This window comes from Octodon degus, unplaced genomic scaffold (assembly GCF_000260255.1).
Source record: "Octodon degus isolate 3935 unplaced genomic scaffold, OctDeg1.0 scaffold00186, whole genome shotgun sequence".
Lineage (NCBI taxonomy): Eukaryota > Metazoa > Chordata > Mammalia > Rodentia > Octodontidae > Octodon > Octodon degus.
Window position 1 is genome coordinate 4,922,480 of NW_004524762.1, and position 19,819 is coordinate 4,942,298.

A 19,819-nucleotide genomic window follows, 5' to 3' on the forward strand; every position below is an offset into this window, starting at 1 on the left:
AGAGAGAGAGAGAGACTTAGGGCATGATCTGAAGCAAGTAACTGAATGAGAGAATTCATCAAAGCAGAATTTTTCAGAAATGTTTCAAGACAACAGTGGAATTCAACAGTCAGGAAGGATGAACAGGATTATAATAGGCAGGGAGACAAATGGGGGAGGTTTCCTTATTTCACTTCTGTCCAAATCCAATCAATGCATCTCCTTTTTTTTTTTTTTTTTTTTAAATACAGGGTCTGCAGGGACTCACTACACAGATCAGGCACCCACCACCACGTCCAGTCTTAATGTGTGTCTCAGCACTCCCCAGGTGAGGTTGGCACAGCATGTGGTGCCAGGGATTGAGCCCCTCCATTGCTGCACCTGCCTAAGCAGGTACTTTAGTCCACTGAGCTATCAGGCCGGGCCTTGCATCTGCATTTGCAGCTGTCCAACAGCACATTTACCATCACCAAACACAAGTTGTTCACACACTACTGTTTTATTCATAATATTTCCTCTACCCCCTTTCCTAGGTAACAAAACTTTACTAACCTTCAAAATCTTATCCTCAGAATTTCAAAAGTGTCTTAGTACCTCTCTACTTCCCAGGCTAAATGTTATTACTAATCTCTCTATTACATAACATATTATTACTGATTACCAAAGTTTCTGTGTTTCTAATACAATTGTGGGCTCCTTAAACTACTAATTTTGGGTTACCAAAGCCTAGCACCTATCATACACCCTGACATTTAGTACAGGCTTAAGGAATATTGATTAAATCACAATGTAACTGTCTGACAAAATGCCTGGACACCACCTCATGAACAATGTTCTAGGTACACTAGCCAGATGGACAATATATAAATTATCTGTTAAAAGTTATCCCCAGATTTGATAGCTTAAACAACAAACTCTGAGTTCATTTCTAGGACTGAGGAGTCCTGTCCTGACCCCATGGGGTCTTCTGATTTGAGGCCTTCACCAGGGCTGCAACCATCCCTACCTTTCAGAGAGAAGTCTGCTTCTAGACTTCTCATCTGTTAGCAGACAGCCTCCAGCAGAGGACTTGATACATTCTCATGAATAATTGGAAACACTCCTGAGAGTTGGATGGGAACCCAGTCAAAGCAGGACTTACACCTCAATGGCATGCTAAGGAATCCGGATTTTATACACCCTACCATGGAACTTCAAACACCAGGATTGTATGACAAAGCACATGCACTGAAAGACAAGTCTGAATGTTTGAAGTAAATCCATTTAGTTGGATTAGATAATATGGCAGAAAAACTAGTCAAAGGACAATTAAACCAAAGGACAAGATCTTGTACAGTAGTTATATTTTTTCGTTCATTCAATAAATATGCGCTTTACTTCTGTCCTTTAAAGTTGTTCTAACTAAAAACAAAACAAAACAAAACAAAAAAACTAGTAGAAAGCATTTGAAGTAGAAATAATATTTTGAATTAAACTTTGGTACATATATTTCAGGTTTATAATATGATAAGATGCATTTAGGTAACAAAATGGCTACTATAGTAACCAAATTAACTTATTGGTAATCTCATCTACTCTTTTGTGACAAAAGCATAAAAACTTTATTTAATGAAATATACATAAAATCTATTCAATAAAATATAATACATGTATACTAACCAGTGGCTGTATAAACTAGTTTGCATGTACAAAACGGTACTCATTTTTAGGAAATGACCCCTAAGATGAAGAAAGTTACCTAAAGAAAAGTAAAGACAGAAACTGCCATAAACTGGAGTATGAAGAGGCATGAATTCTAAGTGCAACTTCTCATTGTAGGTTGAGCCATAGGTCAGATAAGAAATTAGTGAAAATCTAGGAAAGTCAAACTGCCATGGTTTGCACAGTGTCCCCTAAAGGTCCACATGTTTATGCAGAGACTAGAGAAGAAAAGCAGAAGAGGGACGAATGTTGAAAAAGAGAACTTTGCAGTGGTGGGAAAGAAAGGAGAGAGGGAAAGAGAGTAGAAGGGAAGATGGACAGATGAAAGCATGATGTATGCATGGAATGTACGGAAAAACACAATAAAACATTAACTTTTATAATCAATGTGTTAATAATCATGATAAATAAATAACTAAATCCACATGTCAAAGGCTTGGTCCCCAGGATTGCATTATTGGGAGCTGGTGGGACCATTAAGGAAGAGGACCTTCTTGCGGGTTTTAAGCCACGAGAGAGACTGTGCTTGAAGGGAATGATAGGGTCCAATTCTCTCAGTCTCTTTCCATTTCCTGGCTCATGGTGTACTAGTTTGCTTGACACAAGTCCCCTTTGTGATGTGACCATTTTGCCAGAGACCCAAAAGCTGAGGGCCACCTCACCTTGGAATGAAACCTCTAGAATTTGAGATAAGTAAGTTTTTTCTTTTTATAAATTTAATTGCTTTAGGTAATTTGTAATGGAGGAAAGCTAACTCTTACAACCAAGCAATCTCTGCATTTAGTTAATAATATATCAGTGTTAGTTTCTTAATTTTAATTAATGTACCATGCAAGTATAAAATTTTAACATGATGGAGAATGGGCAGCATACATCTATCTGTACTGTCTTGCAACTTTTCTGCATATCTATGCTTCTTTCAAGATAAAATGCCTAAAAATATAGTAAAACAGGACGAACATAACATATAACACTAACACGCACAGCTGACAATTCCAGAAGAAATTTGGGCGTGACTGCTGTTATAAATCACTGGTCTTGTTGTTCTGAGGAAAATGAAACTCTGTGGGTGGTATGATGAAAAAGTCTCCAGACTCCAGAGAGCTGTGGCATCTTCCTAAAGAAATAAAGCTCACCAAATCCTCAAAACATTTTTATGCTTATAAAAGTGAACCAAACAATTCTCCTTTAAGAAAAAGTCTTAAATTCTGTGTTAATCTGGTAGTATGCTTATGATTTTTGTCTAGGAATCCATTGTTCATGTTTAAACAGAATGCAGAATTGATTACATGGCAATCAGTAACACAGAAGGAGGGCTTAATTTTTTCTTCTAAAATGTAAGAGCAAGTAGAAAGAAAAATTTTATGCTGCTTTTAGTACAGAAGAAAGTGCCTTAATAGTCCTTTGTTTTATCTTCACACAGTATGGTTTGACCCATATGTCCAAAAATAACACCATATTTTACCTATCTCCTAATTGAATGAAGATTTTTAACTGGGTTTTCTGAAAAGTAATTCCAACTTGCTTCTGCAATAGTGGGGTTAATCTGTCACACAGGTTTATTCAGTACATGTTCTTTAATTTAGATTTTTTTCTAGCTAGTGAATGCTCTACCTGGGTAGCTAGATTCTGAAAGAATAAGATAAAGGAAGGAGAATTACTTCAGATTAAAACAGTACCCTCAGGCAATCTACTTTGAATTTCAGACTTGCAAGCAAACCTTCAAAGAGCTGTGCTGCAATCCCTTGCCTGCTGGGCAAAGCTGCCTTGGGTGTGTATTGCATATATCTAACCTTGTTTTCCACCTCCAAAGACTAACCAATGAATTAAAAGACAAGTAAATAATTAGTACAACCCAAACTTTAAGAGATAATGGGGCCAAACTTATACTAAAGCTTACTTGTACTAAAACTTACAGCAAACCTATACTAAAGTTTATCTACAAGTTTAAGAATCTAAGGTCTCTGTTACACAGAGCAGAGATATCAACCATCAAGTTCAACTAATTATTCTGTTTTCAGCATTGAGAAAGCTGGTGAAACTTTTAAAAGTATGTATTGTATTTTGTCAAAATGATTGCTGTGAACTCTATTGCACACACCACCCCACTCATCCATTCAGTCTGTATTGCCAACGTGATGAATCCTTTGAGAGGTGATGAGATTTTACAAGTCATACATGTGGGGACCTCATGGAAGCACTTGTGCATTCATATGCAAGACAAAAGAGAACTCTTTTCTTGCTTTTACTTGTCCTCTACCTCATACTCCAGGGAAAGGTACAACTAAATGATGGTCTCTGATCCAAAGAGAAAGCTCCCACCAGGAAAGCAAATTAGTCTGGACCTTGATTTTAGACTTGCCAGCCTTTGAATCTGTAGTCCAGGCCACTCATTCTGTAGTATTTTGTCATAGAAGCAGAGCTGACTAATAAAGTCACAACCTAAGAAATTTAATGAATTTGTAAGTTATGAAGTACAACATGCTTTAACCAGACAAAAGTAGAAATAGTGAAAGTGGGAAGTCTAAGGAATGGGAATGGGAGGACTTGGCTTGGACCTGATTTTTCTAGGATTTTGTTAATCCCTCTCAGCTGGACCACTAAAATCTCCCACTGGGAGTTCATTTCTCCCAGTCCTATGGTCACCCTGACCATATGGAGGCCTTGCCAGCCAGGAGGACCCATGTGAGTGCTGCTGACTTGTTCCTAGCATCTGCTCACACACCCTTTTCACCTGTGCAGTACTCACCCTTTGGCATTACCTTAATTGACCTCATAAGTCTTGTTTTTTTTTCAAGCAGACAAGAGAGTTCATGCTGCTGGTGAAGTATTAAATGAGTGAAGTTGTTAGGACAATACAAAGCTTTCTAGAGCTATGAATAGGAATAGAAATATGAAGGAATAGTTCAAAGTATGGTATTGTGAAATAATCTAAATCAAATCCCCATCCCTTCACCAATGACACTGCAAGAACAGAAAACAAATAATGTAAATACAATCAAGGGCCCTAAACTGTGTAGAGCTTGGGTGAGACTGTGTCCCTGGTTTGCAGTGGTCAGCCCAGGGAAGCTCATGGTGAAGAAAAAGATCTTCATTTCATTTCTCACAAAAGTTTACCAGCAAAGATGCTGGCAAGAACTGCCTGCTGCCAAACTAGAAATTCACCAACCAAGTAAAATCACCCAAATAATTGACAATTATCTGTGTGCAGAAAAGCATCACTGCATGTGCAGGGTAAGTTAAGGAAAGAAAAAAGTCTAGTATTTTACTTTATTTTCCAGTGTTAGAATTATTAATAAAGTAGTCAAAAAAAAAAGTGAAGGAAATGACAAACACCAATGGCTTCTCTGCATTCTTAGGCAATAGTTACCAAATTTTAGCATGTATCAGAATCATCTGGATGTGAAGTTTCTGGAGTGTGGTGTTAGGGTTGAGCTGCCTAAGAATGCACATTTGTAGTGTGCTTCCAGGGAGATGGATACTTCTGGTCCAAAGATCACATTCAAAGAAATGTTAGTCAAAGGAAGAAGCTCTAATTACTTTTTTAAAAAGGAAAATCTGTTCTAAAAGTTGTATCTAATCACCTCACATCACTCAAAAGAGAGTTTATATTCTTCTGCCTTCTATCTGTACTGTGAGAAATCCTTGCCCTAAAACACAAAAAAGTCCTTATTAAAATATGTTGTTGTTCAACTCAAAAAGATAAGTCAGAGCTGCGAGAAGAACAGAACATTTTTTCCATTCGGAAGATACACTAAACATGTAAAATAGTCAATATCAAAAAGAGCAGTAAGAAGAAAAACAAAATAGGGAAATTCATTCTATTTAATAGACTTGCCTTATATAACCCTGGCTTGTATTAGAATACACAGGATTTCACATTCAGAGTAGAGAATTAATATAGCCTGATCTTAAATATTCATTATAAATGATCGAGTGTTTTATATCTTTATGGAGTAACCTAACAAAGAGCTTAATAATACCATTAATATGAAACTGTCTTATCCAAAATATAAAACTCTGAAAAATTTGGAAAGGCCTTTGTAATTGATCTCCATGGATATGTTTTTAGAACCCAGTGAACTATGAAGTGAAATATTCATTCTGTCCTTTGAAATGTCTTCATACACTTTCGGGCACAATTCTGTTGAATATTTCTTTTTATATATTAGTTGGAAATTATTGATTTTTCTTTTTTTCTTTTTTTCTTTTTTTTTTTTTTGGTAGAACCAGGAATTGCACTCAGGCCCTTGTGCTTCCCAGGCAAGCACTTGGGGAGATGGCTCAGTAGAATAAATGCTTGCCTGGAAAGCACAAGGGCCTGAATTCAATCCTCAGTAAAAAGATTGATTTTTCTTTGGCTATAAAAACAAGTGGCCCACCAGGTCCAGTTTCAAACAAACCCTAATCTATCAACTCAATTTGCCTTCATAACTATGCCTTAAAAGCAAGCAAACAAACAAACAAAAACAATAATACATGATACTAATAGTGCAGCTACATTAAGGGCTAATTTATGTTTAGACACTTTCCCAAATGCTAAATAAACTCAACTTTCTTTTCTCAAAGAGACTGCATCTTACAAGCACAACTCTCCCTTAATAAGCAACAAATGTCAATCCAGGGACCCTAAAAGGCAGCCCTTGTTTGTCAGGATGGAAGGAAATGGAGAGTTCCTGGCATCTAGTGAGTAGAGGCTAAAGATTCTACTGGCAAGCACCTTGCACTGCACAGATCAGACCATCGTGAGGAAGAATTCCCCTGTGGCACTGCTGCTGACAAATTTTGACTGAAAACAATAGGGTGTGAAGATGAACACTAGAAAATTCGGCTCCTGGAGAAAGAGACACTGGAAAGATTTGAATCATCTATTTGCCTCGTTATTAACAAACCAACAGTTTCATTGAATTTCAAACACATTAGCAGTACTTAAATTCTTCCAGAAATATTTTATTGATGTATCTTCACAGCAGGGGAAAGGAAATTACTACACTCTCCAGAGAATAATATAGTCTTCCACTCCACCACACCAGAGACTTCCTGGGCCCAAAGGACAACACATAGACATACTGGTTGACCAATCAGTCCTCTCTAATCTTGGCTAATTGTAGTTCCTAAAGTTCATTTTCTGTAATTTCCCTTAAAGCATTTTTCATTTCAACAGAATAAGCTATCTAGGGCCTTCTCTTCATCTTTTCTGCTTCTCAGACTTCCTGGATTGACATCAAATTTTTTCTTCCTTTTTACTCTTTAATATTGCAACAAGATGTCTGACTTTTTCACATTTTCAAACATATCTCTTAATGCCAAATAGAACCTTTGATTTGATTTTTAAATCTATCTTATTCCTTCACTTCAGAGTCTTTAATTTATGTCATAATCAAACTGATTTTTTCAACTAAGTGATTCACATTATATTACATTTTAGCACTAAAATTTCCCTGATCAAACTGAAATTTATGTCTACTCTGCTTTTCTTCAATTTTCCCCCTAAATCTGTTTCCTAAAGTACTATTCTCAGATATCTTACCTTGTCTATTTGTCACTTATAGAGAGGTATGTGTCTCAAATCTATATTTTGAGCCTCATTTATTTATATTCATTACTTCATATTTAATTTGATAAAGCACTAGCGCTGAATCTGACCACTCACATAAAAATTTTCTCCTAACACTATTGCTGAAATTCTAACACATGTGGTTAGTGTGAGTATAAATTAGAACAAATTCTCTTAAAAAATGTTGGCAGCTAAAACAGGGAATATATACCTGTTTTATGATTGAGTGTTCCAGTTCTAGGCACATAGTCAATCTATGTGTAAATTGGCACCAAATGACAAATATTAGGATCTTCACAGTAACATTAAGTACTACAGCAAGAAACTGGAAATAATACAGAGCTCTATAAATAGAAGGAATTAATAAATCTGAGCTCCCTGCTTCCAGAAAAGTAGCATGTGGTTTTAAAAAGGAACAAATGACTAAATGTATCACTTTGGATAAATCTTTTATACAAGATATTGAGCAAAACAAACACAACTACATGCAACTATGTGCAGTATGATTTCTATTAAATAAAGGTGGTAAATAGGCAAATCAGGTTTCTGCTTGTCACTGTTAATCCTGATGTGTCAACTTCACTAGCTTAAGGAATGTCTACCAGATTAGTAAATTCTGCTCCAAGGTATGTCTAAGTGGATTATGCCAACATGGTTCTGGATACTGAAAACATAGTCCCTTGCTCACATCTTTTGGGTTCTGTTCACTTGGTCTGTCCCAGCCACCATGGACTGAGCAGTTTTACTCCTTCATGTCTTAACTGGTGCCAGAATTCAGGGTCATTGCTGTGACTCTGTCTGACCATGTGCTTTAGAAGACTTTGGTAATAGTTTGTGGCAGAAATTTGGAAATATCTGCAAATGAAGCCCTAGAATGATATAAGCAGGGTCTGATCCGTAATTCTTATAGGAACAGAAAAGACAGAATGTTAATAGGAGTGTGGGACAGTTAAGATGTGGCTCAAAAAGTTTCTTTTGCAAACAAGTACTCCATTAGAACTAGGAAAAGCATCCATGTGTGTTACAGTGTGCTACCTATATTTTATGTATGTCCTGAGACTTTGAGGGGGTCATTAGTAAAGCCAGTGAGTTAATTAACATGTCAAAGGAAACTTCAAGATGGCATGATATTCAGGCTGTGGCCTTTTACTAGTAATTGCTTTTACCCACTTTTGTAGGGTCAAAAAGGAAAACAAAAGTATTTGAAAAGTTTCAGTTTTGTTCAGAAGAAAACCATATATAAGTGGAAGAAAAAGAGATATGAGTGCTGAAGAGACAGTTGTTATTGATTAGCAATAAGAAACCAAATACAGTAATACCTAAATTCACAGACAAAAATGTTTGGCAAAAGTCTGCTTCCATTCACTAGCTCCACACTGGGTGAGGAACAGCACAGCAGCTACCTTCCTCCTCACATGAACACAAGTGTGGCCATCTTGCACAGATTCATGGAATAAATTTAGTTTATGAGCCAAGTAGCACTATACTTTCTATAGGGATAATAAGAAAGATGTCTTCAGAGAGAGAATCTCAGAAGTCAGCAAGCCACCACCCATCTCAGGCTCAAGGGAGCAAAAGTGTCAACCTTTCATTTGAGAATTGTACCTGGATGTACTGTCCAAGAAAGGCTCTATAATGAATTGGTTCTCTGAAATTCATTTTAGTCTGCTCAGCCATGCAGACCCCTGGAGTCCACAGCAACCATGGTCCCACTGAAAGTACATTTGGATGTGGCCCATGTGCTGCTGATGGAACTGCTATGCAGAATGTAAGAGCTATGGGGCCAGAAAAGCTTCCACTTAGATTTCAGCAGAAGGTCTGGGACGCCAGGCAAGGAGATCCTGAGGTAGCAGTGTATGAATCTGTGGGAACAAACCCAAGGTGTACTGGAGACCCCAGGAAGTCAAAGGTGCCACGAACATGGATCATTTAGCAAAAAAGCATCAGGCTGTGAGTGCAGCCAGCCTGAGGGAGAGGCTCTCTGCACTGCAAGCCATCAAAGCTAGAGATGGGTCCACCCAAGCCCTTTGGGCCTCACATTTGACTATCATGTGCCAGATATGGACACCAGGTATGGACTGCCAGGCCTGATGTTTGCCCTCCTGATTTTAGAATTTTTTTCTTGCTTTGGTCTGATTCTTTTTCTCTTTCTCTATTCCTCCCTTTGAAATGTAAATATTTACCCTGTACTACTTTACCTGGGGTTGTGTAACTTGTTTTTTATTTTCACAGAGGTTCACAGCTATGTGTTTGTCTTGAGTCTCAGAAGAAGCTTGGGCTTTTGAAAAACGTTAAATGATTAGGAATTTAGTGAAGGAATTACTGCATTCCCTACTGTACTTGGCATGTGATAATTGTGTTGGGCAGATTGTTTTTGTTTTTTTTTTTTTTAAGAAGGGATTGAACTCAGGACCTTGTACTTGCCAGGTAGGTGTTAAGGCACTGACTTACCTCCTCAGGCCCTGGACAGAATTCTTAACTTGCTATTTTCTTTATGTGGAGATTAAGTATGGTTTAAGGACATATCTTTGAGTATGAATTTGACAAGGGGCCAATTCTGCCCTTTGACCAACTAAATGCAAGCCAAACTAACCTTGCCTTCTTTAAGTTGTGGATATCAGATACAGTGTCCTGCAGTGGGAAAACTAATACACCAATGCCAGAGGACAAAACAGCACTTATATTTTATGGATAAATGATATTTCTTAGGATAGTGGTAATATTCTGTGTCTTAATCTGATTAGTGGCTACAAATGTGTACATGTTACATAAAATTTTACCAAAACACATACTTGATTTATTCACTATTTGTGTATATGTTATATTTTAATCAGAATGTTTATTTAAAGTTTTTCAGGTTTTTTTTTTTTTTTTTTTTTGGAATCGGGGATTGAACTCAGGCCCTTGCGCTTGCCAGGGAAGCACTTATTCCACTGAGCCACCTCCCTGGCCCCACCAAGTGTGTTCTTATGCTGTCTTGTAAACAGAATCAGAACTTTCCAAGAAAACCTTTTGTCTTCTACATCATTACTCAGAATGTGGATTTTTTTTATTCCTCTAAAATAGTGAAACTCAGCTACACAATTTCCAGACAACTGTTATCTTTATTAAATAATTTCATAAGAGAAAATTCATAAGTATTCCTAGTCAAGATTAATTCTGGAAGAAATCAATAAATATTCAAGCTAGCACTGCCATCAGTTTCAACACACATTGCTTAGGTTTATTCCTGTTCCTCATGAGGAAATTTTAAAATATGTTCTATAAGACTTAAAAATATGTTTAACCCACTTTCTACAGATATTTCTACAAATATTCTTTTGACACCTAGAATTTTATTGTGATTTTCTTTGTAATTTCTTAATAGAAATCCACTCAATGTAGGGCCAGGGAGATAGCTCAGTAGAATAAGTGCCTGTCTGGCAAGAGTAGTGTCCTGAGTTCAATCCCCAGTACCACAAAAAAAGAAAGAAAGAAAGAAAGAAAGAAAGAAAGAAAGAAAGAAAGAAAGAAAGAAAGAAAGAAAGAAAGAAGAAAGAAATCCACTTAATGTTATAATGTATAAAACTAAGTTGACTTTAACCCTTTTAGTAGTCATGACATAAATGTGATAATTACACTAAAGTACATTTGCTTTTCCAATTAAATATTATTGTGAAAATCTTTTTGCCAATTAAGTAGTTTTCTCCCATACACAGGGAAGATGGAAATGGGTCAGTTTAAGAGAAAGTTCATCAAATGAAAGTTCAACCTATTTCCGAACACAGAATTATCAAGATCTTATATAAACAAATTTCAGGTAATTGTTTAAGATTTTTGGGGCTAGCTAGACAGTTAAGCAGACTAAACCACCTGCTTAGGTAGGTGCAAGGATTAGGGTTTGATCCCCGGAGTGTCTTTCTGGCCCTGACCCCAGGGTGTGCTGAGATGGCAACTAAGACTTGGTGTGGTGGCACACATCTGTAATCCTAGTGTTTGGGAGGCTAAACACAGGTGGATCACTATGAGTCCAATTTATATAGTAAGACATGTAGACCCTGTAGACCCTGACCTAAAATACAAAGAAATCCAAAACAAAACAAAATCAGAATGCCTTTATAATGAATGAAATGTGTATAAATTTGTATATAGTTTTTCTAATAAATATGATTAATTGGCAAATCTAATTTTTACATCAGCATTTGTCATCTGGACAGCTTTCTATTATCATTCTTATTTCTTGATTCTTTTGTTTCTTTCATTCTTTTTTTTTTTTTTACTTATAGGACTGCATTACCCTTAGATGTTATTAATATCTGTGAATTGGTTCTTTTCCACCATATTTGAAGGATGGAAACATAATATTTTTTTAAAAATTTCCTAAAAGTGCAGTACAAATCACCATAAAGCTTAGAACAATGCGAAATTACAGTTCTGGTGGTCACATATCTGAAATGGGCACAGTGGGCTAAAATCCCAGTGCTGGCCAGACTGTGTTCCATCAGGAGGCTTGAGCAGAAAATTGGCTTCTTGCCTTTCTCAGCTTCCAGAGGCTGCTCACATGCCTTGGCTTGTGGTCGTGTCCTGCTTCGTTTCAACCCTCACATCTTCTTCTCTATTGTGCTCTTCTCTCAGAAGACCATTTGTGATTGCAGCTGTGTTCATCTAGATAACACACTAGAGACTTTCATCACAAAATCCTTCATTTAATTGCATCTTGATTCTTTTCTTCAAAAATAATTTTATGTGATTAATTTATCATCTTCAGACTATAATCTCAATGACTACATCATCATATCAAACTTTAAAAATTCATGATTAATAAGTAGCTGAGAAACAAAGGCAACGAACACAGAATTTTTTGTGTGTTTGTTTCTGGTGTTTTGTTTCATTTTGTTTTGCAGTACTAAGGATGAACTCAGGGCCTTTGTGCTAAGCTACATGCCTAGTCCTTTTAAGAAATATTTTTCTTTTGAGATAGTTGTGTAAATCACTCAGTTGCCTGGGTTGTATTTAAACTTCTTGCCCTCCTGCCTCAGCCGCTCAGAGTTTTGAAATTGTACATGTGTACCAAGCCTAGCTAGAAACGCAAATTGAATTTAGTACATTTTTAATTTACTCAATTACTTCACAGGCAACTTGTGCACTGAAAACTTTTCTGAAAGGGTTTTATATTTGTTCTTAAAAGAAAGTTCAGTATTATGGCAACAAGTCAAAACTCCTTTGGCTAACCTCCCACTTCCCTTAAAATTTTAGTCCCAAGCTTTGCTTCCTGCAGCTAAGGCTTCACTTAAAGTTTCCACCACCTTGAAACACCATCGTGGACTGGAGACTAAGTCTTCAACACATGAGCCTTTCAAGGGCACTTGAGATCTAAAGTATACCTAAGATCTACCTCAAAAACCAGATAAGATTGATCTGGGGAAAGGCTCCCGGCCATGGAGCACTCTTAAAGCCCTCCTGGTCATTTAATATGTGGTCAGGTTGAGAGCCACTGCTCTAGAGCTAAAATACAACAAACCTGAAACAAGACCTCGAGAGCTTTTAAATTCTCTAACATTACATTAATTTTTACAAAGGAAATAGGTTTATAAGTTTTAGCCATTGAAATCACTGTAGCAAAAATAAAATGATACCACTGTTTTCAGACATTTTTGCCAAGTGACATGTAAAATGGATAAGAAAACATTCACTTGCACTACTACCCTGTAATGACAAGACAGAGAATGTGTGTTCCTCAGAAATTTCACTGGAATTTTTGAATTATGGAGCCTTTTGTTATTTGTCCTACTTCAACATCTTTTGTAAAAGCCTTGAGTGATTCCCACCTCACAATGCCACTAGTAATCAAAAAATAAAGAAAGAAAGAAAAGAAAAAAACACCACAAGATAGAAGCACAGTGATGCACTGTGAAATGCTCATCTAGTTCTCCCAGGCTGTGACCAAGTTCATGGGGGAAGCTCAGATTTATAATGTTTGCTGGTTTTCACGGAATGTGTACTCCCATCACTACTGATTTCAAGCTATCACTGGTTTAACAAGTGGCTTGAAAATTTGGGAAAACTCAATAATTTTCTGAGCCAGTATAAGCCAATTCCACCACTTCATTATCAAATTCTTAGCATGTGTATCTACTGGAGTCCTGGCATGCTAAGAACTAAGATTTAGGGGGCGGGGAGATGGCTCAGGAGAATAAACACTTCCCTGGCAAGCACAAGGGCCTGGGCTCAATCCCCAGTTCAGCAAAACAAAACAAAACAAAACAAAACAAAAAACCCTAAGATTTACTTGCATTTACCATATTACTTGGCATATCTCTATACAAATATCAATTTGAAAATTAGTCTTTGCATTGAACTTGAAGTATCCCATGTGGGACTATCTTTTGACTACCTTTTATTCACCACTGGGATTCAGAAATAGACAGGCATGTCAGTATCAGTTATAGGTGAGAAATAAGACATAGTAACTTTAAGAGAGAAACCATCACAGCAAAGGGCTTCTATAGTGAGCTGAACTTGGTATCACACCCTGAGAATCAGCCAGGTACTAGCAAAGGAGACAGAAGATGTGGGCAGTTACAATGTTTAAGCCCAGCCCATTTGCATAAAGGGTAGGGAAAGGATAACATCAGGAAACAAATAGTATCATTACTAAACTCAAAAATACATACACTGTGGGTTCTCTCTCTAAGTAAGTCAGAAGAAGAGATCTGATCTCTACTTTTGGGAGATAGAGACTGAAGAGTCAAACACAATTTTATTTTTGCTGTAGTAATTTCCATAGGTTTGGGCTGGGGAAAAGCCTATGAGTACATAGATCTGTGGTAGGGACTGAATCTCCAGAGGAGGCAACTGGAAATTTACAACATTCAGGATCCAGATTATCTGTTATGTGTTAGTACTAAAAATAGGATGCATTGAAAACATGCAGGTAATTCATATTTAATCAGTCCTCTCCTATATTTGCATATCCAGAGAGAATAACAGTGTTTAAGAGTGCACACAGACTCACATTAAATTCCAAATTCATCACTTTCTGTCTATGGACCAGGGCATATTTCTCTAGGTATAAGTTACTTCCTCTAAAATGGAGATAGTAACAAACCTATTTTATAAGGTCATTGCAAGATTTAAATGTGCACAAAACATTCAGCATAATACTAGCATTAAAATGTTTTTAGCTGGGGACAAGAAAATAGTAACAAAAGGCACTGCTAGGCAAAGCACAGAGTACCAACTACACTTAAGATAATATTGGAGGAATTAAGCATTTTAGTATGCTATGAACCAGAATTTGAACCCATGACAGACTGATGCTGAAGCTCCTTATCTATTCATACAGCTTTTCTCTCCCAGTAGGCAACAGCACATGAGTGTAAATGGAGTCCTAAATATTCTTACTTATCTTACATAGTTTAGATGATAGATCTCCTAATGCTAAGTTTTGTTTTGTCTTTGTTATTAATAAATAAAGGCCAAAATTAGAACAGATACACAAACAAGCCACCGCTTCTAAATTCTACTAAACAAATTCTGCTACAGCTATTCAAACCTTTACTACCAGCTCTCCTCTGTAGACATTGCATTTCTCCATCAGAATGAAAGGGAGCATCGAAACAGCGAAACTTGAACAAATATCTGCTTCTCGTTCTGTTTGGATGGGATCGCCCTTCGCATCACTCTTCTTCACACACCAAGCGCTGCATTCCAGGCCATGACAGGTGGCAGCAGGTTCTCAGCGAGCCACCTGCTCTGCTTCCCTTGTTCTCTGGCCATCCTTTTTGGTACTGCTTTTCAGAAAGGACAGTGTGCACACTGTCTTGAAGTATGTGAAACACACAGTCAAATGTGTTAATAAGTGTGTGGCAAGAAGAAAGCTTTCTATGGCCAGATAAATTTGGGGAGTTCTAGGCTCAACAAAATTTAATTTCGGAGCTTATAGTATCCTAATACAGACATCAAGAGAGAAATGGAGGTTTTAATACCCTGATACATATTAGCTATGAGAGGGAAATATAACCTGCAACATCTGGAAACAGAGATTTAGAAACAAAGTCTCCCTTGCCTGTTCATACTACTTATATTAACCTTTGTTTTCTCTTCAAGGTAACAGTTTCCATATTTTCCATTCTCTGTGTTTACTGGCCTCATAAATAACATTTGAGGGCCAGCCAAATAGCTCAGTGGATTAAAGTGCCTGCACGCAGGCTCAGGAGCGAGGGTTTCGATCCCCTGGCCCTGCCCCAGGGCACGCTGAGAGGGCAATTGAGACTGGGTGAGGTGGCGCGTGCCTGTAATCCTGGCTCTTGGGAGACTGTGAATAAGTGGATCACTATGAGTCTGGTCTGTAGTGAGACCCTGAACACCCTATAGACCCTTCCCTAAAATACACACAAAAAAAGAAAAGATAACATTTGATACAAAATTAGTCCAATAGTGATACAATAATTATTAATCAATGAATTATAAAATGTAATCGCATGTACTTGGTATAAAACTTTGAATAATTCCCTCTTTATAGCTAAATTTTTGATTCATTTTTCACTTCAACAGGAATATCTTCTAAAACCAGAGCAGAACTTTCAAAGTATGTCTGAAATAAGATAGTAGTTTAATTGGATAATAAACTATTAAGATGCTTGTTATTTTTGTAGCTTTTTTTTGCATTACAGTATAAGCCAAAATATTGGAAGTGTTATAAATTGGTTACATAGAGTGAAGAAATGATGACTAGGGATGAAAGCAAACTGCAGAATGCCAACTACCTCAACACTCTGTTGGGAAAGAGAATTTCCTTCTGAATTGTGTGAACCTTTCATATTATATAGCTTTGCATCCACTTTCTCCCTTTTTACCATCATTTGCACAGATGAGCTAGGATACCTCTGGGTTAACTTTATTATATTTTTAAATGGCCAATTTTTTTTCTTGTATATCACCATATTATAGAAAATCTGGTTAGCCTGGTAAATGGTTTGACTTCATAAATTGTTTCACTTTTTGCACCAGAAGCTGTCTGTGCAGAATAAAAGGTGCGTCTCTTCAACTTTCAACTTTGAGGTCCTGGAATTGCCTTCCTCTGAAAGTTTTCTTTTTGTTTAAAAGGTAAAGAGTGCCAAAAATATTAACTCCTTCTGTTCTCTCCCATAGTCTTATCAAGTAGTACTTCAGTTAATTGCATTGCTGAATAGCAGTTAATACTAGTAAGGTGGAATCTTATTTTAACTTATATTACTTATGAATACATCAATCTTAAAAAAATACAGGAGGAAAGAATGATAAAATCAAGATGTTAAAAAAAAATCAAGATGTTGTTATTCAGCCCTGTTGAAATAAAATGATCCTGGATGCTGAACTATTTTGTCTTTACTAAAAGTGCTGCCTGATGCTGTATCATCTGTCAGCTCATTAACCTAACAGGTATGAACACAATAAGGCTTGCTGTTTATTTGTCCAATTCTGTCAAGCTCTTACTATGTCCTCAGATTTGGAGGTTTAATAGCTCCCTTGTAAGACCTTCAGAGTTCCACATAGATTCTAGCCAATGAGAATCCACTACTGACATTTCTTTATTTTCTGGATGGATATCCAGTGGCCAAACTAATGCAATACAAGAGACACTGTAGTCCTAATCTTTTTGAATAAGTGTTTCTTTTCAGAAAGATGTGGTAGATGATTGAATATTCTCATTTTGTAAGTGACAGCATGTTGCCACTATTTGAAAAGATTTTAAAATGTTCTCTATAATCTTACAAAAATATTACCGTTATTACTTATTTATAGACTTTCTAATGATGACACTTGCTTAAAATGTTATGAATTCTTGAAAGGAGATGCAGCACATATTTACTAAATAATAGGGATTATTACAATAAAATTTACATGTAATACACTGACTCTACTGGCTGCACTCAGAGCCATAAAATATAGTAGAATTTGGATGATAGTGATTAAATGGTTAGATTACCTAGTAAGTTGCTGCTGACAATGCATTTTAAAAACATGTTAAGGCTGACAGAAAGATGGAATATCAGTGAGGATGAGAATGAGTATTAAGAAAGACATATTGGTCTTACTTAACTAGATAAGTGAGGCTAGAAATCAAAATAATCATGAAATCCTGATGCAAAAAAATCAAGATGCATTATATTGCAATTATAATTAAAGAAATGTGTGATAAAAACTCTTCATATAAAAAGATTAAGGAGAAACTGTACATTTAATATAAATCTACAGTTAAAGCATACCTATGCCTTTTAGTGGGAAATTAAAATACAAAGATTTTATGTCCAATTTTGTTTTGGTCTTTTCGAAGCAGTTCTGTACAGTTCAGGCTGGCCTCAAACTCACTATGCAATCCAGGTTGGAATCACAATCCTCCTGGTATTCAAAATGATATTTGTATTTTTCATTAAAGACCACAAAGCATTCCATTTTCACTTAATTAGCATGCAGTCCAGTACATAAACATTGGAATAACACACTGCAAGGATAAGCTGACGCTAAGATGTGTTAAATGCAAAGTGATTATGTCTAATGTTTTCATAGATCCTTTTTGACAAAAAATGTCTACTAAACATGGGCTAGTTTTCATCTCCAATTGCCTGTCTTGCTTTTGCACAACATTGAGACAATAACTCACTACCTTGGAATAAATATTGCCTTAATATTTGTGGTCCTTCTTTATGATCTGCATTTTACCCTTAAAATGATTTGGCAAAACTTTGCTTTACTGCAGATGGAAGGAAGCAGTCTCTAATATTCAATTTAACTGCAAGCCAGAATAATAACTCTGTCAGTAGGAACGGCAAGTGGTGCTGAATCAGTGTGGACAAAATGAAATGTGTGAACGAGTTGCTGGCTAGGTAGCACAAAATGTCATGTTCCTCAGCAAGGTTCGGCAGGAAATGGAAATAATTTGAAATGAAAAAGAAATATGTTGTGCCTAAAAGCCTTCACAATGACAAACTTCATGTGAATTGCGTATTAACATGTGAAGCAAGGAAGGAAGGCTCAGGGCTATAGTTACTTATGTGTGTTTCTGTGCCGACCCAACATCCACTGTCATTTAACATTTTCACAGACCATCACTCTGCCAGACTTCATACAGACCCACAGAAAATACAATCCTGTTTATCTACCTCTTTATTCTCTTCATACTTGTGCCACAAACTTCTACAGGATGAACTCCAGTATTCTAAAAGAAAGTAATCATTTACAGCTGAGCCCAGGGATGACCCCAAGAAGCTTGTTAGGTCACTTGCTGTTGACTTATTTGTCTTACACAGTTTGTACTGGAGTGAGGGGTGACTGTTGTCATCTTAACAGAAAAGCTCTTGCAGTAAAAAAGTGAATATTTTACTGTATTTCTTCAGTAATGGATATAATGAAGGATGACTGACCTACATTTGCTTTTATTTTCTTTTCAATCTTAGAATATTTAATTTTCTTTTTATTCTTAGAAAAACTAAGACTTTAAATCTTTAATTTATCAAAATTTTATCTGCTTCCCATGATTAACAATTCTTAAATATATAAACGGATAAAATGCTCATAAATATGTATTTTATATGTGTATATTTTAAAATGTTAAGCTACTTAAGGAAGCCCACAAAAAATGCAACATTCTCTATCCACTCATATTTTCTAAACTCACTGCTAAAGTAGAATGGACTTAACTTGCTTGTCATCACTGGAAGGTGTCATCAATATGTTACAAAAGCAAAATTATCATTTATAGATCTTTTAAATAAATTTATTGGAATAGAATAATAGGAAATGACCTTCTTCTGAAATATTATACTTGCTGTTCATTGTATGCTCTCTCTCTTCTCTCTCTCTCTCTCTCTCTCTCTCTCTCTCTCTCTCTCTCTCTCAAAGGATGGGAGTGGAAAATTTACTATTATTCTGACTTTCCATTACTCAACATTTTATAGATTCACTGAGTATTTTGTTTCTCAAAATCTTTTTTTTTTTTTTTTTTTTTGGGGGGGGGGAGAGTCTACATGGTGTTCAGGCTCTTACTGCTAGATCGGACTTGTAGTGATCTGTCTGTTTACAGCCTCCCAAACGCTGGCACTCCCAGCACATGCCACCATTCCCAGTCTCAATTGCTGTCTCAGCACTCCCTGGGAGCTGGCCCAGCACGGCAGGCCTGGGGATTGAACCCCTGACCCTTGCAACTGCTTGCAGTCACTTTAATCTGTTGAACTATTTGACCAGCCCCATTTCTCAAAATCTAATGCTCTAAAAAGACACCCTACAAGAGACTTGCCATAAAGAAGTATGGAATAGGGGTGTAAAGGAGAGGCAAGGCAGAGAGGAGACACAGGAAAGCTACAGGCAGCAACTCTCTTCATGTGATAATCATGTAATGAAACTTGGTGAGAGCTTTGTAATATTGTGTATAAAAAATACTGGAAACTTTTGTTAGCAAACTGCTAATACAGTAACATTAAAGTTAAAAGCAAGCCAAGTGAAAATTCAAGTATGTAACTAAAGCAATGTTACAATTATGTCCATATATGAAATTGTTTCTTCATATTTTCTATTTATCTTACAAAAAATAGTTCATTTCATCTAACTTTCTGATGATCACTC